Source organism: Colias philodice, chromosome 13, assembly GCF_061535455.1.
Source record: "Colias philodice isolate Cphi_HAF_F1 chromosome 13, ilColPhil1 Martin Lab GWU primary, whole genome shotgun sequence".
Lineage (NCBI taxonomy): Eukaryota > Metazoa > Arthropoda > Insecta > Lepidoptera > Pieridae > Colias > Colias philodice.
This window is the reverse complement of record NC_143098.1, coordinates 1,922,225-1,949,399: the sequence shown is the minus strand read 5'-3', so window position 1 is coordinate 1,949,399 and position 27,175 is coordinate 1,922,225. Positions and strand designations below refer to the sequence as shown.

General features: G+C 31.7%; 1 protein-coding gene across 1 annotated transcript in view; it reads left to right on the top strand.

Annotated features, from left to right (window-relative positions):
* Window positions 1-9,005: 9,005 nt before the first annotated feature.
* The window catches only part of LOC149483207 (5-hydroxytryptamine receptor), a 66,113-nt gene continuing 47,943 nt past the window's right edge, over window positions 9,006-27,175 (top strand). Inside the window, exon 1 of the mRNA XM_089702164.1 lies at window positions 9,006-9,224. The gene's annotated coding sequence lies outside the window, so the exon portion shown is untranslated. The remainder of the gene's footprint in view (window positions 9,225-27,175) is intronic.

The window sequence follows — 27,175 nt, the reverse complement described above, 5'->3', positions numbered from 1 at the left end:
TTTTTGTTTTTGTCCCTCCAAAGATGACAATGAAATAAAAAAAGGCATACATAATACATAGGTATGCTATTTGTTAAAAAGTCATCCTATTCAATAAAAATGCTCGTTGATTAGAGAACCTCCCCTTCTACATCATTTATGATGTAGAAGGGGAGAGAAAGTTCACGCGAACGAAGTCACATAAAGAAGCTAGTCAAAAATATGTGATATGTAAATGATATCTGTTCCCGGGAGGTCGCTATTACACTGGACAATGAACAAAGGTTTTAGATTTTAATTGTTAAACACGAATTCATGGACCGTGTTATAATATACCTAATGTTCATTTAGATGTACGTACCAAATATGTGTAATCACTAAATTAGTTCCTGTTGGACACTAATGTTTGCATTTTGTATGTATTTATGTCTATTGTTTAGTTTATTATTTACTGCAAAATAGTAGTATAGTATTTATATTATCTGTGCTGAAAATGTAATAATTTTGGTGTAAATCGAATGCTTGTTTAAACTTTAAAGTTTAAATAAATTGAAGTACAACAATTCTAGATGTTTTGAAAGAAATTCTGACACAAAAATAAAAAAATTAAAATATTAGAATTACTTACTTTTATAATTCGGTGTTTCAACCTGGACAATATCAGGACTACCTGCTCTATAGTTATTATTATTTATTAGTAATCGTTTATTAATATAAAATAACTGTATTCTGTACAACGCCCTAAGTTTTCCTTTAAATATTTAAAGACTTGTATCTTATTAATATTAAAAATTCTATTGTCTAGTTCATTTAAAATTCTCACAAATATGCTAACAATTTTAAGTTTTCTTTAAACCTTATCTAAATAAATTTAAGAAAGTTTTTCATAAATTTACTTAATGTGAAAATTTTCAGTTGAAACTTTAATAAAAATAAAAATGAGGATATCATACATTATCGATAAAAATAATTAAAACTGGTTAGCATTACTTAAAGTAAATATTATTTTTATGTAAGTACCTACGTACCTACCTTCGTTAATAAACCATCCACGCGAAGACCGACATCATCGCGGACGGAGTCGCGGGCGGAAGCTAGTTTACAGAATATTATTAATAGATTTAAAATACTTTGCTGCTTCAAATATAAATGTAACCTAAATACAGTTAAACTTTACATCATCCTCGACTTTGTTTTTCTTCTTTCAATGGCTTACAAAGCTACAACTTTCTAAAAATATTCAAAATTATTCAAAAACCAAAGCCACAACTGCTCGACGACAAATGCCAAACTTCCATTTCAAATGAAACAATTCTAACGATACTCAAGACACCCAAATTCGGCACACCGAAGTTACGATCCGAGTACCTAAATAAATACGAATAAACAGTATAAATATAATATAAGTAATGTAAAACAAATTGTTTTTTGTTAATAATAATAATAATTTATTGTTATTAACCATTATTAATAACCATTAACAAAAAAGTTTGTTTATATAATTCATCTATTTGAAAAAAAAATGCATCTGTATAAGTATTTTTTACGTACTCAGCGTATGCAAAACTATAACCTCCATTGAGCTTATAGAATACCGACGGTGAGACACCCTGTATACAACTACGGACAAAATAGCCTTAGTTTGATATAAAATATATTTTCATTCCAAATTTCGAACGTAATCATTGTTATTGTTTAACCGTGATAACCTCCAGTTTGCATAATATAAAATAATTTTCAATAAATTCAAGAACATAACAAAAGTAATTCACTTTACTCAAGTTAACTAAAACGTTAGCATTCCCAGACCTCATGCTAAACTACCACTTCAGTCCATTCAACAAAGATCTGCTCACAATCCAGCAATTTCTTTAAAAAAATGGCTTAATAACAAAATGGAGAGCCGTTAAGGAACATCAAATAATATGAGTAGGAAACAAGAGCCCGGTGAAATTGCTTTTATTTTTTTATTCGAACCATTTATTTTTACGAAGTTTAATCTGGATTACGCTTTGGAAATGTACAATTTCACACGGCTTTGCTTATGGAGGCTCGATGTAACACATTAATCTTAGAATTGTTGAACCGTTTCCTTTTAAATTTTTAACAAATTTTCTTGGACGTTTCATGCATTATTTTTTATTTCTTTTTTGAGTTTTTAACGGGCATATTACAGATTTTTTTATTACAATTAAGCGTTTATCCTACTAATATTATAAATGCGAAGGTTTGTGAGGATGGATGTTTGTCACTCTATCACGCAAATACTACTGAACCGATTACAATGAAATTTGGTATGTAGGTTCGGGTTATTCTTTGAAAACGCGGGCGAAGCCGCGAGTGAAAATCTAGTCACAAAATAATTTCTGTAATACGAATCAATATTGAGTGTTTAGAAACTATGTACCTACTGATAACTATGTGTTTAATCAGATAGTTACTTACTACACACCTATGTATACCTTAGTTTACCTAAATAAGAAATTTTGTTACTACAATATTCACATTTTCGCAATAAAACAACATTTATTGTTTGTTACATTCGTAATAACTTGTACGTAAATAAATATGTACATGTTTGTGATTAAGCTTGAACAATATTCTAAAACAACTCTATAAACAAACTTCACGAAATACATACATTTTATTCGCAAACGTTTCATAGAAGTTTCTTCATTAGTTAATTATATACATACTCGCTTTAAGTACTCATATTTACCACAGTATAAATAGACAAGCCGACTCCCAGCGTATAGGAGCGCACGGTACCTAAACTCGCGAGACACAGGGTTGTCATTTGTCACAATGATATTTTAATTAGGACCGATTTTTTAATCCTTGGTTAAAACTTATTCGTCGAATAACGTATTAAACTACCATTACAAAAATGTATTCCACTTGCCCGTATTTGACAGTTTACAGATGACATTTTAATATGTTCCTGTAATACTTTATTGGATGGATAATTTTTAACCAAGGATTGAAAAATCGGCCCTTAATTGTATAAACAAACACCGACCGCTCACATCAATGGCGCGTCCCTCACGAGACCGGTCCATGAGAAGGAACCGAATGGCGTTGTGTGCGTGCGTCAAGCTTGCGACGTATATGAACGGGGGGCGTGGCCAAGCGCTCCGCGTACATACAAACGGCGCGATGTACCTTTGTTCGAAGATAACTTACTTGTTCTCTTTATACTATGTATTTACTTTTAAAGCTCGGATAAATATTAGAGTTTGATATGAAATTTTCGACACAATGTATAAAGTTATAAATTAATTTCACACTAGAAGCGTTTCGCGTATAATCCCTGTTTGTTGACTTATAAGTTAGATTTTTAACGATGTTTCTCGGAAAATTATTTTTACCGAGAAATATTATATTGGCGCGAAATTATCACGCTCATTATAAATTCGTTATTTTATTTTCTGATGTTTTTTATATTATGTGAAAAGTATTTTTATATATTTTTAATTAAACTGTCATAGAACTCAAACGAAATAAAATTGCTGATTCGTGTTTAAATAACATCATTATATTAGATATTTATGTTATTTATTTAGACTGATATATTTAAAACATTTCTGATTATGCTTCTATTATATCGTTTAGTAAAAGGGCTAGAATATAAAATACTAATATGAGTGTATTCCAACAAACTGTATGTAATTAGACTTTCAATACTCTATGATAATACGAAGATAGAGACAATAAATTATTAATTAATAATTAAAATATAAATATAAATAGCATAGATTTAACACCTTACACCGATTTAACACACCGAACATTGAATTTGTAGAGACAACTTACACGAAACATCGTCAATGTTGCCAATGCCTTGAGGCAAAACATAGAGCTTAGTAGAGACGACTTAAATCTAATAGAGTCTATTAATAAATAGCTACCTAACTGCTCTCCCTGGCATATCTGGGTAGATTTTTGAAGTTTTTAAGTGAAACTTCTAGGCGCGTTGAGAGTAAAATTTCAAGGTCGCGTCATGGCAATACCGTCACGTCATAGAGTAAAGCAACGATTTTGGTATCTTTGAATCTTGCCTCACTCTTTTTTATACATTTTATACAAGCGGAGCCAAATGCAATATATAAAGTAAAAATCTTTAAATTCTGTTCAGCAGTTCTATTCGTTTAACTAACACGATTTTTTTCTGAACAAATTATTATTATTCACATAGATTTTCAGCTTATGGTTATGTAGTTACGTCGAGTCAACTTAAAATTACTTGCCTTGCGGCAAGTCAACATAGAGCTAAGTAATAGGTAAATAGACAGCTGTTTTGAATCAATATTATGTTGATTTCACATTATAAACAAGTATTTATATCTTTATAGAGATTTAGAGCAGTATCTGTAGTATTTATAAATATAAAACAAAATATTGAAGTACTTCTTTATCGGGGTTGGAAAAAAATTTAGTGCAACAATTTTTTGTTACGCGTGATATTTTTCCGTTACGCGCCATTTTTTCTTATCCCTACCACGCGTGATTCGACGTATTTCTGTAGAGTTGCATATATTGAATTATTTTTTGAAAAAATAAGGTCAGAAGTTTCACTTCTTACGTGTGTACACTAGTACACGCACACATGTTTTTTACATCCGAACCACTAGGTAGAGGCGGTTTACAATAAATACTAATTACAACTAAGTAGAGACAGTAAATACCATTTTCGTTACCAAGGCACGCCAAATATAGAGCTAAATAGGTACTTTCTTATAAATAGAGACAATTTAGTAGCGCCTTGCAACTAACAGAGCTACGAACAAATAACACTGTAAGCAGTGTCTTTTGACAAGCGCCATAAAGTCAGGTAGAGCTATCTTGTATTGTACAGCGCTACCATTTTGTAGAGATAGGACAACCACTATTATATAGAGCCAAGTTCTATTCAGCGCTTAAATAAAATCTATTACTATATATAATATTATAAAGCTGAAGAGTTTGTTTGTTTGAACGCGCTAATCTCAGGAACTACTGGTCTGATTTGAAAAATTCTTTCGATGTGAGATAGCCCATTTATCGAGGATGGTTATAGGCTATATATCATCACGCTAAGACCAACAGGCGTGGAGGAATGCGGATAAAACGAGGGCACAACTAGTATACAATATTTTTTAAAACAACTATCAAGTATTCAGATACGAAATGCACAGGTGATTTAGATAACATATTATCTTTGGATTTATTTAAATAATATGCATATTACATTTCTCGTTGGATTTGTCTCCGCTTGAAAAATTGTTAAAAATGTGAATCTACTCATAAAAACAAGTACGCGAGGGTAGCCGGGGCGAATAACAAGTACACTGTATAACTAGTTTCACAAATAATAGAGATGAGACAAAATCTCATAAATTTCATTATTCGCTAAATTTAATATAAGAAAATGCTAAGGATCCTTTAAGTACCAGTCAACAAAATAAAATAGCTAAGTTTGTAAATATTTGAAACGAGGGTAGGCAAATAATTACAGGAGATATCTTGTTAAAGGTTCTTGTCAAAGGGTGACACGGTTTGATTATTTAATTTGCCTTAGCTCGTAAGATATTGTCCCCATCTTAGTCTGTACTTATATTAAATTGGGGATTATATATTTGTAAATTGATTATTTGTATTGTTTAAGCCAATATAAATTAAAAATGTGAAAGTAACTCTGTCTGTATGTCAGTCACACTTAAACCGATAAACCGATTTGGATGAAATTTACTGTAGTTTGAAACCTGAGAAATGGGTGTCATAGTTGACCACGCAGGTGGAATCGCGCGGGCAAGCTAGTGGGTAAATATTAGTTATTATAGCTATTTAGGGCTGATTTTTCAATCAATGGTTAATACTTATTCGTTGAATAACGTGCTAAACTACCATTTGACTACCATTTTTATAAAAAACTAGCGGTCCGCCCCGGCTTCGCCCGTGGAACATATTTACGTTTTCTCTACATAAAAACCATCCTCGGACTTTAAGGAATATAATAAAAAAAGAATTATCGAAATCGGTTCAGCCGTTCTCGAGTTATGCGCTTACCAACACATTTTGCGATTCATTTTTATATATAAGAAGAAGAAGAAGAAGATGTATTCTTTGGTCGTATTTGACAGTTTACGGGTGACATTTTAATATAATCGTGCAATACTTTATTGGGCGGATAAGTTTTAACCATGGATTGAAAAATCGGCCCTTAGATGATTGTGTTAACTTACTTTTGTTTAATAAAATCAGACTTGATTTATTATGAACGCGTATTAGGTCTATGTCTAGAAGATTTATTTTATCATTAATTTCAATCCTGTATGATAGCGTTAGAATTAATCTATACTTAATATTATAAAGCTGAAGAGTTTTTTTATTTGAACGTGCTAATCTCCAGAACTACTGGTCCGCTTTGAAAAATTATTTCGGTGTTGGATAGTCCATTTATCGAGGAAGGCTATATATCATCACGCTTAGACCAACAGAAGCGGAGAATCGCGGGTGAAACCGCGGAGCGCAGCTAGTTTATAAATAATTAATATGACTAATACCTTACATTGTACTAAAATACTGAAATAAAAAGCGTGGACAATCCAAAAATCGCAACGCAACAAAAATAGGATCAAACCGTGAAACAACTATTCTGCTACTGGCCTTACATTCTGGCCTGTTATAAAAAACCCTGTTATTTGGTCCATCAACTAATTGGTCTAGTGGAGTGATTACGGTTGCGTTTTAGTAAACAAGCGTTGGGAAAACATTCAACTACGCTTTCAAGTTTTTGACAAAATATATCCCCGCGTAGAGAAAGATAATTTGGAAAATCCAAAAGTGCACGCCTCATAATGTTTTTTAATAATTATTTATTAATTATTATTTTTGTTTATTTAATAACAATTAAACCACATCGAATCAGACCCTGAAAAATGAAAGGGTTCTATTCCTGAGCATACTCAAGCGTAAGAGAAAAAAAAAGACTCGATTAGTAAAGTATTTCGGTCGCTATCGTGTTAACAAGAAAATCCTCCGCACATACAGACACACGGACGTCCAAGACAGAACTTTTTTAAACTGTTTTTTTAACTAGTTTAAATAACAAAAATGACATAAAAAATATCATGAATGTTAAAAATAGTGTTTTTTCTTAATATGTGTGTGTGTATTATCTTACAAGTGCAATGTATGATACATAAAGACATTTTAAGTTTGAAAAATCAGATGTTTTGCGCGAAGTGACAGTAGTACCCACCTCAACGCTTCGCTTATGAGGCGTGCAAAAGTTAAACATTTTAGTGGGCGAATAGTAATTTGTATATTTTTAATTTTTTAGTTAACGTTAACGTTTTCAGTTAACGTCCATAAGTTCCTTACAGTTGTATTATTAAGAATCGATCTTGTACAAATTGACAATGACATAAACGTACATTTTTCAGTAGGTACCTAGTCAATGTACGATTTTACAATGGGTGATACTTACCTCAGGAAAATCGATCACTGTATATAGATAGTACTGTAGATATTTTTGACACCCGTTTGGGTGTGAAAAATATTTCTTATCCCACATGTGACTTCGGTATCTGCCAAATCTAAAGCAATTAAAAAAAATAAACCGCTTTCAAAAGGTCAGAACTTTTAATATTTAAATAGACCAACCCAAGGGTTTTCACGTAAAAACATCATCACAATCGGTTCACCCAGTCGAAAGTAAGGTCAAAAAAATACCGTCGAATTGAAAACTTCTTCCTTTTGAAGTCGGTTGAAAATGTAATCAACATCCAACCGTTATCAATTTATTCCCACTATACTCCACGAACGCTGTATAAACAAAGAATGTTCAACTTTTCAACGGCTAACGAACATTCCAACCTATTTCCACTCAATCCATCGCCTAATATCGCAGAAAGTTGAAAAGCAATAATTGCTAACCTATAACTGTAACTGTGATATAACTGGAACTGTGATATAACTCTAACTGTGAAATAACTGTAACTGTGATATAACTGTAACTGTGATATAACTGTAACTGTTACTTTGCGCTTTAACAAACAATTTCAAATTTATACTTATAAATTTACTCACCGGTATATATAAATTTAAATTTATAGACGCGTGGTTGAATCCCGCGTCGTGATCGTATTTTTTTTTATTCTTTAAAAAAATTATATTTATAAAGCATTTGAATGCTATAAAACGAAATATCAACTTACTACCTGTATTGTGTTGTTGTGATTTGACAACACTAGTTATCTGCCCCGGCTGCGCTAAGTTTTTTTTTAAATATTAATGTTGTTTTAAATATAATGTCTATCTTTCTTCAGTACTGGTAATTTCTACTACAAAAACAAATATATTATTTTTCTTCGAATACAGAAAATATAATTTTGTCTTTGCAAAGCTTCAGAACTAATTTAGATATGAAAGAGAAAATCTGGTAAATTCAGTCTAATGTAATAAAGTCCCTACAACGAGATATCTAATAATTTTAAAACAGATATTCAAACCAGTACTGAGAAAAAGTTTCACTAAAAATATACAGTATTCCTCGAAAAGCTAACTCAGTCCTGTGACATGCATACTAGATCATATTTAACTTGAAGCGCAATTTTATTTTAATAAAACTTTCACATAAATTATGTAAAATGAATTAGTTGTGAAAACATGAACAAAATTTCGCTGATACCTATTTAAAAAGTAACTCACAATCAAACATACCTATCATTCAATTTTGCCGCCAAAACCAAGCCATATCAGTAATCAGGTACGTCTGAATAGAAAATCACGCCAACCATTATTATGTTAAGCAGTAACTAAGCTCAAGCAATTTTCGCCCAAAGAAGATAATATATCCCCCGCATGTACCATTAGGCATTATACGCTGAACGCAAACACGCGCGAACTAAAAGAACAATTTAGCTACAAAAAACGTGTGCAGAACGAAATTTTTGCAAACCCGCAGGAGTGAAAATGAAATCTACTGTTTTCGCGCGCACGGTCCACGAGAGCCTGGCGCCACCCATCGCTCAGTCCGAACCGAACCTTCGCGCCGAGCGCACGTGTCCACGCCGCCTCCTCCCGTGCATATATCGACGTATAATTCAAAAAACAAAGTATAAGTTTATCGAACTGTTTGTCATTGGATTGTTGTGTTTTGTGTAGGATGTGGCATATCACCGAAGTGGGGTAATTACGACGAACATGTTCAAATAATGAAATAATGACAAATTTTACGAGACGGCTTTGAGAGGAGCGGCCAGGTGAGATTCAATAAGTACTTAATTTATTGTTGTCGAAATTAACTGCTTTGCAACTTGTGTGTGTGTGTGTGTGTGTGTAAATTTACGGTATGAATTTTCCTCTCAAAAGGAAAAGAAATTATTTTTATAGACTGTGCTTTTAAACGTACCTACGTGCATAAAATAAAAATATGTGTAAAATATAATTGTAAATTATTATCTTGATAGTGATAAAATACGAAAAGTGTTCCTTGTTACATTTTTTGAAGCGATTACAATAATTATAAATTATAATTAATTAAAAAAAATTGAGAAGTTGCGGGTAGACAAACTTGAAACTGAGAATAAAATCTGTAGCTTTTATAATTTATTTACACTACGAAAATCAACTAATAGAATTCTTATTATTGAAATATTCAAATCTGCCTGACTCCTAGAACTATCATCGAACCTAGTTTTTTTTTGTACGTACTCACAACACGATATACCTACCTAGTTAACAACGAAAACTTATTTTCGTATTTAAATTTCTACTTATCCCTTGAATCAAAATAAGAAATTCGAAAGATATTTTGAACTTGAAAGAGGATTTTTTTGTTTAAGTCATTTAGTCTATAATTTTTTTAAATATTGTTTATATAGGTATATCACATTAATCTAGCAAGAAAAAAACTTCAGACATAGGTAGGTAGGTATATGCCGTCGGATGATTGTCGTGTGGATTCATAGAAAGTAGAATGTGCGTTGATCTTAAAATAAAATTTTATTTGCAGAAGTTGTTCATAGCTGTAAAAATATCTCATCGTTAAAGAAAATTTATGAATGATATTCGTATTCGGATTAATGTGAATAAATGTGTATTTACAGCCGTATTTTGTGAGTGTACATAATTAAGACAGTGGTACCTTGGAGACAGGTTTATGCTTAATTAATCAAATTTGATTTCAAAACTAACATTCTACATTAGAATAAAATATACAGCTTTTTGCATAAGAAATAAGTTGCAAAAGATCAGCAAAGTACCTTGGTCGTTATATAAATTTTATGTTTTTATGTTAGTTAATAAATTAAGTAAATGAACAATAAAGACAAAACTTTACTTTTAGTCAAAACAATAGGAATGTGTGAAAATGTTACCACATCCGAATCGTTCGCCACAAACCGCATATGAGCTCGTTAGAAATAAAACTGAATAGTTAAATATTATGTTTATCGGCATAAATTACAATTTATACGGTATAACCTTTAAAAATTACCACATGCTGTATAAATAACAACGGGTCACCATGAAATTTGACTTTGATTGCAAAGCATTAAATTTCGTAGTTTAGGTCGTAATTAGACGGAAAAAAAATATATGGCATGAAAAACTTTGCTTTTGTGCTTAGAAGACTGATTGAAGGAAATTTTTAAAAATCTCGGATTTTAATTTTTTATTGAAAATAAAACTATTGAAATAAAAATGTTTATTATTTTTATTAAGTTTTACTATCAAATTAGCTTACAGAGAAGTGGAAAATAACTTAAAAGTGCACACTTTTACTTTTTCTTTTATGTTCATAGCTACTTTCTCTCTATAAACCCCAAATATAGTCGCCCATCATGTTTTCATTGTATTGGCCTTGATAGCGTTGTACAAAATTCATGATGTCCTGATGGAAACGTTCTCTTTGCTCTTCGGAATAGGCTCCCATATTGTTTTTAAATTTATCCAAATGAGCATGCAGCATATGTACTTTTAATGACATCCTGCAGCCCATGGCCTTAAAATTTGTAATTGGAATTTGCCTTTCCTTCCAAACACCTTTTACAATATCTACAAGCAACATGTGGAGCCCATGGCTTATCTTGATTCCGTACAGGACAGTCAAAATATGCTTCATAGGCTTCACAGAGAACGTGAGATGTCTTTAGTTCATATTTCACGTCTCGAACTTTAATAAATTGACCACATATAAAACAAAATGCATCAGCATGGTATTTGCACTTTCGTGACGACATTTTAAGTTATTCTGGGCTTGTAAATAATACCTGATGGTTGTTTATCACTCGGGTGCCATCTAGCGGCACAGTGTAAACGTTAATATCCCACTCTCACCGCGCGGTCTTTTTAAAAATATTAAAATCAATTAAAATTTATGAAAAAATTGAAAAATTAGTATTATTATTATAACTATCACAAAAGCAAACTTTATACCGAAAAAAGGTATTTTCTTTTCGTTTTTGTGCATAACTAACTGGAAAATAATAGTATAAACTTTAGGACAAAGAACGAAAATTTTTTTGTCGAGTCGTGATAATTCGCTATAACTTCAAATTATACTGAAAAAATAATATGCTTTTCGAAACAGAACAGCAAGCATGTTCTCGACTATAAAATAAGTAGGGGTTGAATTTTCTTTACACGTGTGTCTAGAAAATCAATACAAGGCGAGAAATAAAAGAAAATTGTTGAGCTTTAAAAGGTTTTATGTTCGCAATTCATCAGTACAATAAAAGAGAAACTAAAGCAAATGTTTGGAAAAAAATCCTCATACATTACCGAATTGAAGCCGCTTTCAACGCTTCGAAATCTCCAACCACAAAATTAATCAACGAAAAACAAAACCAAAGAAACCGATACATTTATCTAAGACTAGCTTATCGCCCGCGGCATCGCCCGCTTTGTCTAAATTATATAATAAACTAGCTGTTGCCCGCAGCTTCGCCTGCGTGGAAAAGATAAATTTTAATCGTACAAACTTTCATCCCCTATTTGATCCCCTTGGGGGATGAATTTTCTAAAATCCTTTTTTAGGGGACGCCTACGTTATGACATCTACCTGCATGCCAAATTTCAGCCCGATACGTCCAGTGGTTTGGGCTGTGCGTTGATAGATCACTATATCAGTCACCTTTGAATTTTATATACATATATATAGATTAAATAGAATAGAATAGAAAACACTTTATTGTACAATGCATACAAAAACAGAATTAACAGAAACGATATGTAACTTAAAATAAATGTAAAATTTGAAATGGAACCTTGGGATATAGGAAAAATAATAAAACCTTCCTCTTGAATCACTCTATTTTTTAAAGAAAACTGCATCAAAATCCGTTGCGTAGTTTTAAAATAGGGACTTAGGGACAGAGAAAGCGACTTTGTTTTATACTATGTAGTGATAAGACCTTCGTCTAAAAGTAGGCTTCACTAACCTTATCTGAGATATTTTACTTGGGCAAGTTATTAGGTTTAAAGAAAACATATCAGGCGCTCTGAGCCGTGAAACTTAGTATAAATATTTACTGGTATAGAAAGATAATTCGCTATCAGTTCGCTGGAAGCTTCTAGAAAATGTGATGTAATTAAATTTCTTCAAAATTATTAATATGAGATAACGTTCTAAACTATTTCTTATGGAATATCGCTAAAACTATATAGTTACCCGTTATATTTAGTTTAAGAATTGCTTAGTTTTCCTCGAATAGTAAATAAAATAGAATGCTTTCCGTCGAATATATATTTATTTTCCCAATGATAAATTGCCTTAAATGTTATGAAATAAATCACGTCAATCGGTTCTGTTGCTAAATTCTACGGCTTTGTCGACGACAAGAAAAGTAACACATGTGTTCGGCCCGGTATCGCTCGGGTAGGCTTTTATTTTCGATATTTTATTTTTTAATTTTTACATTAAGTTTTTTAATTTTGTAACACAGGCTAAGATGCGTTTTTTTTTGTATTCATGAACAGACAAACATTTGGGCGCTGTTTCACCTGATCGTAAGTGACAACGCGTCCTAAGATGGAGCATGTTTACCTATTCACATTTGCTTAAAATTTGGATAGATAAGAAGAAGCTGTGAAAACTGTATTCGGTTGGGGTGGATGCGCCTTTAAAGCAAGTATTTATACCATATCGTTGTCTACGCAATTACCCGACTTATAAAATCAAACAACTTATAAAAATAATTGAAATAGGTGATGTTGCAATGACGTATTCGCTGTTAATTGTTAAATGAATCGTTTAGTACAGCCCGTTAAAACGTTCAAACAATACTTCAATACTTCCGTTTCTTTTCAAATAGGTAAATTTATTTTATAAGGTTTTATACTTTAGTCATCAAAGTTAGAATAGCCCCATTTATGTCAATAAGTCTGATTTTATTTACTCATTTTATATACATTAACGCTTCTAGTTTTTATAATTTTTGCCAATTCTCTGCGATCTATTCCCAATAGACACATAATAAATACCATTAAGAATATGAATATTGAATAAAATTTTATTCAATATACACTCGAGAATACAAGCACTAAAACATAAAACAATAATTTATCTTGAATTTGAAATACTATTCAAGTAATTTATTATATTCTAATATTTTTATTCAAAATTTCTGTCTACCTCTCTTTATATCGTATCAATTCAGACAAATGATTGAACGATGTAAACCTAATGTTTAAAATAAAGTTTTGAGGAAATAATAAAATTCAGAGCCAGCTACCATTTGGCTTGCTTATTTTAGTTTCCATGTACAATGCATACAAGTTTTTCGTAGTAAAACATAATTAAACTTCATAAACATTATTTCAATATTGTACGAACTGAATGTATCTTATAATTTATTTTAGGTATAGTTTTCCAAAAATGCAGTGAAAAATATAAAAACATCATAAGTTGTGTGATTCCAGGATTCAAGTCAACCATTTAATCGAAATTTACAAAAAGCACATTCAAATATCAGTAAATGGGTCCCTAATACTCAAAGAAACAACAGTAAATTAACGCATAAGCGTAGCTAACTCGATACTTCCCCCAATCAATTAATTATCAAATATCGAATCGTTAAAGCCCTGTCACAAACAGACATAACATAACATTTTGTTGTTCAAGCGTCCCTTACTAATACGAAATATCACACGCCTCGCAAACAGGAAAAGTGCGAATTTTAATTAATTCAAAACGACGGCCGAGGTCGGCTCGAATTAAACGCTTGTCACTGAATTTATACGGTAAATAAATATCGTGAACCCAAATTTACATGTCGTAGAGCGTTTACCTACTACGCTACGTAGCGATTAGATGTTCGTAGCTTGTACGTGGTAGCGCATTCACGTACGCCATTCGAGCTTTTCGATGGACCTATTAGTCGTAGCATGCTTTAATTTCGTAGCCCATACGTAGCGATTAAAGTTCGTAGCATACACATACGTCATACGAGCTTTTCCATGCACGTATAAATCGTAGCATGCTCAAATTTAGCCTATAAGCATTCAAAATGCACTCGTAAATATAAGTTGGAGCATGTTCTAGAATATGTTGTAGTAATATTCAAAATGTGCATATAAATTACCGTAGCATGCACAAATTCTTGTACGTAGCAGCCGGGAATTGTGTAGACCTTCATAACTGTTTTCATATTTTTTTACACATTCTATTTCATTTAAGTAGGACGATATCCGACCAAAGCATGTTGTAGGATCTATTTACTAAACCATCTTTTCAGTCGGTTTTATTAAAAACTTTCTAAATAACAAGCTATTTATATAAAAAGTTCTAAATACTTTTCCTAAGTACATCTAGTGTTAATTCCCGACGTCGCTCGCAGTGTGTTTGCGCTGCCCTCCCGTTAATTTCCTCTTTAAAAGTTGTTGTTGACTGGACTATTTCTCGAATGAACAAGTTGTTCAAAAAGGTTTTTACATTAAAGAGCCTTTCCAAACTTTTATAGCATTATAAATATGTAAATTATATTAAGACCTTTAACTGTAACTACATTTGTTGCCTGAATTAAAGAAATAAATAATTTGGAAAATCCAAAAGTGCACGCCTCATAATTTTTTTTAATAAATATTTATTAATTATTATTTTTGTTTATTTAATAACAATTAAACCACATCGAATCAGACCCTGAAAAATGAAAGGGTTCTATTCCTGAGCATACTCAAGCGTAAGAGAAAAAAAAAGACTCGATTAGTAAAGTATTTCGGTCGCTATCGTGTTAACAAGAAAAAGGATCCGCACATACAGACACACGGACGTCCAAGACAGAACTTTTTTAAACTGTTTTTTAACTAGTTTAAATAACAAAAATGACATCAAAAATATCATGAACGTTAAAAATAGTGTTTTTTCTTAATATGTGTGTGTATGTATTATCTTACAAGTGCAATGTATGATACATAAAGACATTTTAAGTTTGAAAAATCAGATGTTTTGCGCGAAGTGACAGTAGTACCCACCTCAACGCTTCGCTTATGAGGCGTGCAATAAAATAAATAAATAAATAAATACTCGTACTTATTTTAAAAATATAAAACATTGGGATAAAACTTAAATAGATGTGCGTTATTGCTATGATATTCTCCTGTTGCTTGAATAAAATATAGTTGTATGTGTACTTTAAATAAATACATATTTATTGTGTGTAAATAATATTGCATAACAGGTATAAAATTGCTTATAAACTTTTCTTTTATTAAACGCGAAAATAAATCAAAACACCCAACCGTAAAATAATGATCACATTTTAAAATATTTCGTGTTGTCATTTGCATGAAGCGTGTTTGTTTATCAACAGACCCGTACGCAATGGTCGGATGCGCTTTTTAATACTCTCTCAAATGTAACATTTTTATAGTGACTACAATTTTTGGATAAAAATATTTTCACGCGTTATTTTTTGAAATAATCACTATAATATTAGGCAAACTTTATCTTATTCATTTTGTGATAGTTTATATTTTATTGGTTAGTTATTGATGTGGTTATTGACTTGTTATTTATTTTTAACAATAAGGCAGAGGCCATACTCTTTTTATTTTTTATGATTTATTTTTGTTGCGATTCTAAATGAAATCCACTTAGTATTACTTCCTAATTCATACCTCCTACATTATTTTCAGGAAAATTTGTAATCCAATAACTAATTCTACTTTCTTTAACATATAAAGTTATCCAAAACCAAGTTAAACGCGAAATCGAAATTACAAATCCAAATAATATAGAAATTCAATTAAACGCACAGTCAGTACACATTACATTTTAACACCGACCTCCATTAGACGAATCGTGACCCACGACACGTTTATACGAAATAAAAGCACAACGTACCTATGCAGGTGTTCCATAAAGGAGTGGGTACATTTGTATGAAAAAAAAACGAGTATTATTTTTTGATGTGAAACTTCTTTAGGCGCATTCCGAGTAAAATTTTAAGGTCGCGTCATATCAATACCGTCACGTCATGGAGTAAGGCGATGATTTTGGTATACTTGCCAAAGAGGTTTCACTTCTGACTAGCAATATTAATGCAATACAAATTAATAGGTAGCAAAATAAATCGTTTTAAAAATCTGTATCTAATAATCACATTTCTGATGAGAAAAACATTTGAATATCTTTTAGACAAGATTTACAAACAAATGTAGATATTTAAAAACCTTTCCAGAAAAATACTGTAAGAAACATAAATGTTAAAATTTAAATATTATGTACATTGTACAATAATTTTCATAAACATATTATTCCAACTCGGAGTAAACTAAAAGAAAACACGAATATTTTAAGCAATTTAAATGGATTTTTTAGGCCCAACGGCTTAGTGAGCCTTTATAACATCGGGTCTTTCCAAATTAAACCTTTCTATGGTTGTTATCAAAATATATTACAGAAGCGATTTGAATAATATAATTTAGTTTCACTTGTTGTGGCATACGACGCTGTCCACTTTAAGCTTAGATTTATCTAAATTATTAACTTAATTTGTGTCTAAGAAACAAATGATGTATGACGGAATCCTCCATATTATGGAAATTTATTAGTATACATACTGCTTAGATACTTCTGTGGTAATTTTTTAAATAAATATTACTTATAGGACATTATTACACAAATCGACCTAGTCCCACAGTAAGCTCAATTAAGGCTTGTGTTGTGGGTAGGTACTAGGCGACGATAAATATAATATTATAAATACATATATAGATAATAACACCCAGACCAAAGAACAAATAATTGAGTTCATCACACAAATATTTGCCCTGACCGGGGATCGAACCCGGGACCGTCGCCTCAGTAGGCAGTTACTTTACCACTGCGTCAATTTACATAATATATTCAGCTATTTCACTGGTTTTGCGAGTTGCCCTAAACTAAGATCTGTCGTAATTATTGGCATTTAATCGAAATGAAACATATTATAACGACATGCATCATATTTCTACAGCATTAACGTATTTTCTATAAAATATTATTTTTACAGCAATTACAATAAAAACATATTTCCTTTACTAATCAAACCAATTTCTGCTTTAATATTACTTACTTAGTTTGTACTTATTATTCATTAATATTACTTACTTAGTTTGTACTTATTATTCATTCAACCACGGACCCAAGGGCCAAGTGACCCTTCCATCTTATAATCGTGCATAATGTCCACAGGTCCATAAGGTCACAGCACAGATGACTGGTCTGACCTCTGTGGTATTTATACCTCGCGTGCATCCTTGGTTGGGAATCGATCAGTGATTATATTGTCTTCATCAAGGCTTATCTATATTATTATAGAAGAAAACAGACATTATCCGCCAACCCGCACTTGGCCAGCGTGGTGGATTATGGCGTGTATCCTCATAGGAGGCCCGTGTGCCATCAGTGGGAACTTATATGAGCTGATGATGATGATGAACAGACATAGACAAATAGATAAATGAACCAAATATATATTAGACACTTAGAATCGCTTGCAAATGCTATGAGCACAGAAATTACCCTTGATACATAACAGCGAAGCATATTCATGGTAAAGTAAACTTAACACAGTCTTTCCATACAACGTCATAAGCCATTTGTCAGAGAATATGCCTTCAAAATATTCTAATTATAATATGGAGGTCTTCAAGAAGAGAGTGAACAGGTACATTCTAGGGCAGCGCGCTCCATCTTAGGCCACATCTCAGCTTACCATCAGGCGAGATCGTGGCCAAGCGCTCCCCTATTGTACTGTAAAAAAAAAAGCTGTCCCGGCAAACGTTGTTCTACATATTAAGAGTATGAAAAAAAGATGTTGGCTGATCCTAAATCTACCCAATAGGCACAGAAAATTTCACGAGAATCAGTCCAGCCGTTTTGAAAGAGTATGGTAACTAACATTATGATTTATGACACGAGAATTTCGAAAACTCTCTGAAAGATCAGAACAATAAAATATTTCCAATTTATTACATTAGTTCTGATTACATATTGTAATGCAACGGTATCCACTTATAAGTTGCGATCGCCAATAAAACATATTTATCAGCCTGTTATTACAACTAAGATGGCCTTTTATTGGGACATAAAATTTCCGAAGACGGTAACAGGAAATGCAATAAAATATGAGTAAATATTTTGCTTCTATCAATTTATTAATATTAGTAAGAAAGCAACTCGGCATATCCAGAATTATATAAATCAAAATTAGACATTAATATCGAATAATTAATATCTCTTACCTAATTCTTTTAAAGGAGTGTGCAAAATTTTCAATCCTTGGTTAATACTTCGTCGAAAAACGTATTACACTACCATTTCAAAAATTCTTTGCCCTTCTTCGACAGTTTAGGGTGACATTTTAATATTATCGTGTAATACTTTATTGGGCGGATAAGTTTTAACCATGGATTGAAAAATCGGCCCTAAAACTACTACCATAGTTATAATCTGTAGTTTATTTAAAAAGCTTTTTAAGATATTGTACAGAAAGAGATTATTTCCATCATTTGTTTATAACGATTTTGTTTAGCCTATCCAAATATTATAATTGGCGACAACTCTGCATTCAAAGTGAGAGTAAATCTTAAACCTTCCGTCCTTTGAAACTCAATATTGAAGTACGAATAAATATTTACTGTCCCTTGAGTCTATTAGGGGACATTGTAAAGGGTTTATATCTAATCTAATATCTAATATCTAATATATATTATAAAGGCGAAAGTTTGTAAGGATGTATGGATGTATTGATGTATGGATGTTTGTTACTCTTTCACGTAAAAACTACTGAACCGATTACAATGAAATTTAGCACACATATAGAGGGTAACTTGGATTAACACATAGGATAGTTTTTATCCCGGAAATCCCACGGGAACGGGAACTATGCGGGTTTTCCTTTGCAAACGCGGGCGAAGCCGCGGGCGGAAATCTAGTTAAGTAATAAGTTTGCCCTGTGACGTTGACGAATTATATTTATACTTTTGAATACAATTTGTATGATATAAAATTTTAATATTGGATTGGATGATAAGTTAGATTATTAGTTCTGAAGTTAAAATATTTATTTATTAGGTACGTTAATATAGTTTTTGTTATTTTGATATAAAAAAAGAAACCTAGAGAAAACTAATCACTTTTATAACTTTTAATTTGAAATTAATTTTGAAACTTCGATATCTTTTTGTGATATTTTCTGAGCATTTGAACTTTGTCTTGCAGCAAGAAAGGTTGAGTCAAGCATAGATGCTTCTATTAATTTTATAAAAGATTCCAACTTTATCATTTATTTTTTCAACTAAACTTCGTTTAGAAACGCTTTTGAATCGTCAAAATAAATAATAATTTATCACCTGTTCGGAAAGCAGTTTCAACAGAGAAAAACGGCAAGAAACTCCTCTTTTATAACCTAACTCCTCTTTTTACTAAATGTTCATCCAAAATTTCCCCAAATTGTTTACTCGTTTCCCATTAACATTACACGTTGATCCGATGATCCACAATGATCCAAATGATCCAGAATGATCCACCATCTTACCCTGTCAACTATTGCAGTAATCTACAGTATTGGAGTGTCATGTCCCTGACAGAGACGGATGACACGCATGTTATATGATACACGTTTTATCTCTTTTTAGAACCACCTTGTCGGTAGGGTTAGCAAAAAAGTTTATTTTGTATAGGCTTTAAATTGGAAGCTATAAAGATACCAAGTTCATAATATGGCTAAGAAATTATATTACTAAATGCTCTGTTTGTATTATTGTGTCACAGGGAATATCTTTTGAAGGTAAAATAAGGTGATTATTGAAAAATTATAAAAAAAAGCATAAATAAGTACGTGAAAACTGAGGAGTGAACAGTAGACGAATTTATGGATATCTTTTATACTAAAAAATTAACCATTTCACCATATTTACAATACAGGTTTTTATACAACTACCTATAGCATCATTAACAATCATCATCAACTATAGCACTGTAGCATCTTATAAGATTTTCTATTCAAGAGGGCATAAAATGAAACTCTTATCCTTTATTTTCGTGACCAAACAATTCAGCCGGATTCCTTTTAGGATAACTAGTTATACACAACTATTATAAAATAGTGATAATCGTTGAAAATCTGCCTTTACCAGAACATTGTGCTTTATTTGTTGAAATATGGTTCGTAAACTAATTGAAAGATAATTGATACGACTGATCGTCAGTAGATCCATAAGTAAATTGGCTGTATATTTTAAGAAGTTATAATAAATAATATTAAATACCTAATATGATCATATTGAAGTGTCTCTTTACAAAATCAAACTTAACAGTGGTTTGGTGTTTATGTATGTAAGTATAAGTTTATGTAGTAAGTATAAGTATATATCTAAAGCACAGAAATAAACAGTTGTTAATTTAACGTCTATTATTGTATAGCCTAATCAAAATAATACCGCGTTTAGCGCAATCGATATAACAAGCATACTACATTCAATTACGCCTATATACTTTCTAAACATAAGCTGGTTACATTTCTTATTCATTCCTTCATTAATTCAATCATCGACCACTATATACAGCATGTGTTTGCAAACATGTACTAATTGATATATCGTGACAGCCCTATCAAGGCCTCGTTACAAAGGTTACTAGAGGTCGTATTTCCAAAAATAAAGTGAGGTTATAATCGAACTTCCAAGATCAAGTTCATCCTCGTACAATAGAATTGACAGGCTGTCTGCTAAATGTGATTTGGAGGGATTTATTTACGTAAACGGGTATTTGGAAATAAATAGGAATAGGTCTTGACAATTGGCTCATTTTGGTTACCCACGCCTTATCAAATTTTTTTTCGTTGAGGTATTTTTATTGCATACAAGATTGGAGGTTGAAACTAAAGTTTTATAGAAAAAAAATCTGTTGTCTGTAAAGTCGGTTTACTGACGATAGTTTAACGTGACAACGTCCGATTGTGCTTCTTTGTCGCTCGTTCCGCGCTCTCGCTTGCACTTCAAGCCTTACATGGAACGCCTCAGAGCGAGGTAACGCCGCATGAGTCATGTTTTTTCGTGCGTGCAGCCGGCGCTATCGAATTATAAGACATTGTCACGTCAAAAAGTAGTGGAATAATTGGTTGTGGTTATCCTAAATTTTGAAATACTTATCTCGCATAAATGAATGAAGGTATTTAAATTCAATTTCATAGAGAAGATCTAGGTAAAGAAAAATTATTACTAGAAAAAATTTAAAGGTTATCTTTTATCAGCGTACTGCGCCCTGATATTATGAAGGTTTTTTAAACCTTTATCTAGATTCTAGTGCATTGAAGTCAAGAAAATCACAACAATATTAATTTATAATACTGAAAACCGATTACTAAATAGTATGTTACAATAGATCTAGGAGGCGTAAGAAACTATTATACTGGGGCAGTTATTATATTAAAAGAAAAATAAATAAAACGTAACCAAATAGGTATATATCGAGAATTCAGAATGAGTTAAAGAGGATATCCTTTATAATAAAACGTATTGTACAATATATCATAAAATAACCCATTCCGAAAAGGTCTTTGTGGACCTAGGACCCGTTCAAAAGAAATTTCTGGAAATAATTATTTTAAGGAACTACCAAGAATCCACTCTTCCATAATATTTTAATTGTTTGGATGTGCACATGTTAAGGTAGAATTTTGTAATGTTTCTGTTTTATTTTTGCTTCTTAAACACGAAAATAAGTTGGGATTATACGTGCTACAGGGTTAGTTTTAAACCCGGTTTTAATCATTCTTTTCTGTTCAAGACAAACGTTATCAATGGTTAATGTTCAAATATATACTAGCGGTCCGCCCCGGCTTCGCCTGTGGTACCTACATGTTTAAACTATCCTATCTCTCAAGTTGGATCGAACTGCACATGGTGTGCGAATTTAATTATAATCGAATAAGTGGTTTAGGTGTAGTAGTACACGAGATTTATATATATGTCGTGGCCAAATCGTAGATTTGCTCATTTCATGAAATGGCCAACATAGTTTGATCAGATCGTTAAATCGTCAACGTTTCACGATTTGGTCATCGACATTTGGCCAGATCGTATAAAATATCTTAGAGAGTCCATAAAACATTAAAAAATTCAGAATATTATAAGAACTTGTTTATTGTCATTTAAGTTAGTGCCGCGGTAGCGCCGGCGAATACCAGAAGCGAATGGTTTTTTCAATAGAAAACAGTTAGGTTAGGTTAGGTTAGACTTTAATAAACAACGCACGAGCCGAGCGAGCAAAGCGAGTGTGTCGCGGCAGCGGCCGGCGAGTGCCAGAAGCGAATCGCTTTTTAAAAAAGAAACAAAAATGGTCACATTTCGTGAAATGGCCATCCACGTTTTGCCAGATCGTCGACCAAATCGTGAAACGTTGACGATTTAACGATCTGGCCAAACTAAATTGGCCATTTCATGAAATGAGCAAATCTACGATATGGCTACGACATATATATTAAGATAAGATAAGATAAATATTTACTAAAAAAAACCTTACATTACGTATGCTTTTAATGTAAAGCTTTCAACCCACTTGCTATCTAAAAATCTTATGCTACATTCCTCTCACAGACTAAAAATGGCACTCACAATGCATTTTAAAACAATAACCAAATTCCGCTTATGTTTCACAAAAATCTTACGAGCGCGTTTGCATTTTATGAAAAGTTAAGTAACTCCAAGAGCAAACAAATGAACAAAAGCTATATGTGTATAAAAGGCAGAGCTTGAAAATTGAATTTATAGCACTTTAGCCTATGCTCTTGTAAATATGGATAACGTTATAATAATACGATAATTTTTGCAGAATTTTATGGCTTCTTCGTGGTATAAAATTGTAATAAAAATAACAAAAAATATTCTATTAAGTGATGAATTTGAAATTTGAATTTCAATTTGAATATTCTTAGATATTTTATACAAAAAACTAAGATAACAAGTAAGAAAACTAACTTACCAACTTAGTACTTTTTGTTGTTGTGTGGGTGTATCTATTCGAACTTATATTCTATGTAGGATTATTATAAGACTATATTATATAGACGATATTTTTAAACACCCAATATAAAGCACTAGCTGTTCCCCGCGGTTTCACTCGCATTGCTCCGCTGCTGATGGTTTTAGCGTGATGATAATAGCCTATAACCTTCCTCGATAAATGGGCTATCTAACACCGAAATAATTTTTCAAATCGGACCAGTAGTTCCCGTGATTAGCGCGTTCAAACAAACAAACAAACAATGTTAACACATAGATATATACTACCCATAAACTTGACCAAAAATATTGTCTTGTCTCCTATATATATATATAACTTATCCTTTATATTTATTGTATATCTATTTATTATTATTTATCTTATTTCATACTCCTTCCATCTTAGAGGCGCAAACTAGTCAATAGTCATGTGGGTATCTGGCAGAATTACCAGCGTTGTGGAGTTTGCCTCTGCAACATTATGCTGAGCCAGGGCCTTTTTGCAGCTACAATGCAAGTTTGATATAATTAATGTCAGTTATAATTCGATTGTTATCATATATTTTATTTTTGTAATTTTATGTATTATTTGATGGTGTCTTAGAATGTATAAGCTTATCATTGTGTTGTTTGGTTGCAATAAATCTTTTTGTATTGTATTATTATTATTGTAAACAAACAAACTCTTCAGCTTTATAATATTAGTATAGATATAATATAATAGTATAGATAATATTAGTAGGATTTATTATACACTATCTGATAGAAATATTATTACTTATTACTTTCACCCACATACGAGTTGAGAACGAAACTTATAAAAACTTTACGACTATTAAAACAACCAGAGTTCCAAACTAAAGTAAATTTATGTAAAAACTTGAATCTTAATTAAATTTAACTTTGACTACGATTCGCTTAGTTAATATGAGATAGTTTAACTCTAGGCAGTTTGGGTACGCTTGAAAATCAAGAGCTCTATGTATTAATGACTTCCTTGTGCTAAATGAAGATTATTATTAAAACTTAAGTATTTTCAGTTGTTTCTATCTTCTCAATGCACTACTGTGTTGCCTTTACTGTGTCCCAGAAAATGATAGAGATAAACTACGATAACATGGCGCGCCCCTCCAAAATTCAAAACGTTTGAAAGTATTTGTGAAAGTATTTACAATGCACCACCAAGATTCACAACGCATGTGTGCGTAATGAGACGGCCGTCAAACAAAAACAAATCCACGGATTTGTTGCTCGACTAGTCACGCTCTAATCGCTCATTATTATTAGTAATGGCGCTGCAGCTGCACTGACGTATTCTATGAAAACGACACGTGCGTTGTCTTGGGCGCTCGGCAACTTATGATTAGTTGACCAACAAATCTGTACGTAAAGTACTAAAGACGAATACGTACAACTACATACAAACTCCTTCGTAAGGATGTCACTACACACATTGAAACAGTAATTTGGAGGGGCGCGCCATGTTATCGTAGTTTATCTCTACATATTTACGAATTCAATATTAAGCGGCATCTTATTTAAAAAATAGAATATAATATGCTACTGATTGAAATTACCATTATATTATAAAACGAATAGGTCTATTAGAATAGATATAAATTAAAAAATACGTACTAGACAATTTCAAACTTAAACAAGTAAAATAATTTTATTTATAAATCCTATTTCGATGAATTAAATATAATTTATGTACTTATCCCAAACATTCTTAACCTTTGTATGTAGTACCTTTTCAGCAATCTTGTATCACAAAAACAAAATTTAATTTGTTATTTTGTTCAGAAAGGCCTATTTTCGTTACTAGAATATTCTTTTGTCAGTCAGCCGACGTGTTTGACGATTAAAGGTTGGTTCGGATATGCAAAACTGGACTCGAATTTCCGAACGTAGGTAAATTTGTTAGACAAGTTCGGGATTTTATTCTAGTTAATTCTGTAAAGTTTAGGAATTTAAATAACATGTTTCAATTAAAATATATTTACTATTACTATACTATGTCTTTTAAACTTCTTACACAATTTGACTTACGAATTTCTAATTAGGTTCATAAATTAGATATTGTTTATATATTTTACATGAATACATAGTATATTGTAACACAATAGACAGAAAAAATAAAACGGAAATATTTAATGTTTTAATAATTAATTGTCTTTCGGTATTTTTTTAATATATTTGCTTTTCCTATATTCTCTTTTTGTTCGAGTTAACGACACATTCACTCTTTTTAATATATCTCGATAAAGCTGAAAGGTTTCTCCCTTTCAATAATATTATTCAGAATTAGAATCAATAAAATCCACAACTGTTTGCACCTGCTGATTAGTTCGTATAATATTCGTGGCCCTCGAAGTTTTCATCACTTATTCATATCGTAATAACGAAAAATCATTTGCCGTTCTGTATCTACGTGATATCAACTTGAATTATTTAGTGGTTAATGATAGAAAAGATACTCAATTGCCATTTCGACTTTGAGGGTATTATTCTTAGAAAACAGTTAAAAAATTGAGTTTTTCATTATCTACTAGTCCGTCTCGGCTTTGCCCGTGGTATATGTTTACATTTTCTCTCCATAAGAACCATCCTCGTACTTCAAGGATTATTATAAATAAATAATTAACGAAATCGGTTCAGCCGTTCTCAAGTTTTGCGCTTACCAACACATTTATCGATTCATTTTTAATAAAAGATTGTTATATTTTTTTATTGCCACCTTATAGATACTGATCGGTCAGTTTTTTTAGTTTTTTTTTATTTTAATTGAACATTTCAAATTCAAAATGAGTTTTCTATCTATGGCACTATTCTAAAATATATATTTTTTTTTATTCAAAGTAGCTATGAAATTAAGAATAAAAATTATATTTGATGGAATAATTTCTTTCTTTCTTATCAAGTCACAAAACAACAAAAACAGTTAATTAGAGGCGAGATTACCAGACATTATGATAAGTGGCACCCATTGTAGGCCGACTTCACAAAAAAGGAACAGGATCAAGAAAGTGAGTGCTTTTAATACTTATAATTGAATATTCTTGTATTATGCAATATCTTTATTTTCGAAATGATCAGCTCTCTGCTGGGACACCAACAATCGAAAGGTTGATAATAAATTATTAAAATAACAATTAGGACAATTTTTAATATTTTAACTGTACATGTTTCACGCAGGATACATATGCACATAAGTATACCAAAACAAACCCAAAAGATCACAAACACAAACAAACCCAGAGTTTTACAGTCGTAAATTTCCTTAATTCAGCAAGGTGTTTTGATCATCAGTTCCGTAGCCATTCGAAGACATTACACCACAAAATAAAGAGCAAAAGAACATCATTTAATTAATGTTAACTAACATCTGTAACTTGCCACAATGGACTGTGGGTTGAGCTCCATTTGTGTCGTCTTTGTGCTTTCCTTGGACATTGTTTTAGTCCCAAGTCATGAGCGAGAGCGATTTTATAACGGCCAAATAGTTTCTTGAGGTAATAGAGTATGATGCAGTGTATTGTTCAATTAATGTTAACTAACATCTGTAACTTGCCACAATGGACTGTGGGTTGAGCTCCATTTGTGTCGTCTTTGTGCTTTCTTTGGACATTGTTTTAGTTCCAAGTCATGAGCGAAAGCGTATTGTAAAGTTTCCTTGACATTGCTTTAGTTATAAGTGACAAGCGGGAGCGGTGTTGTTACAGCC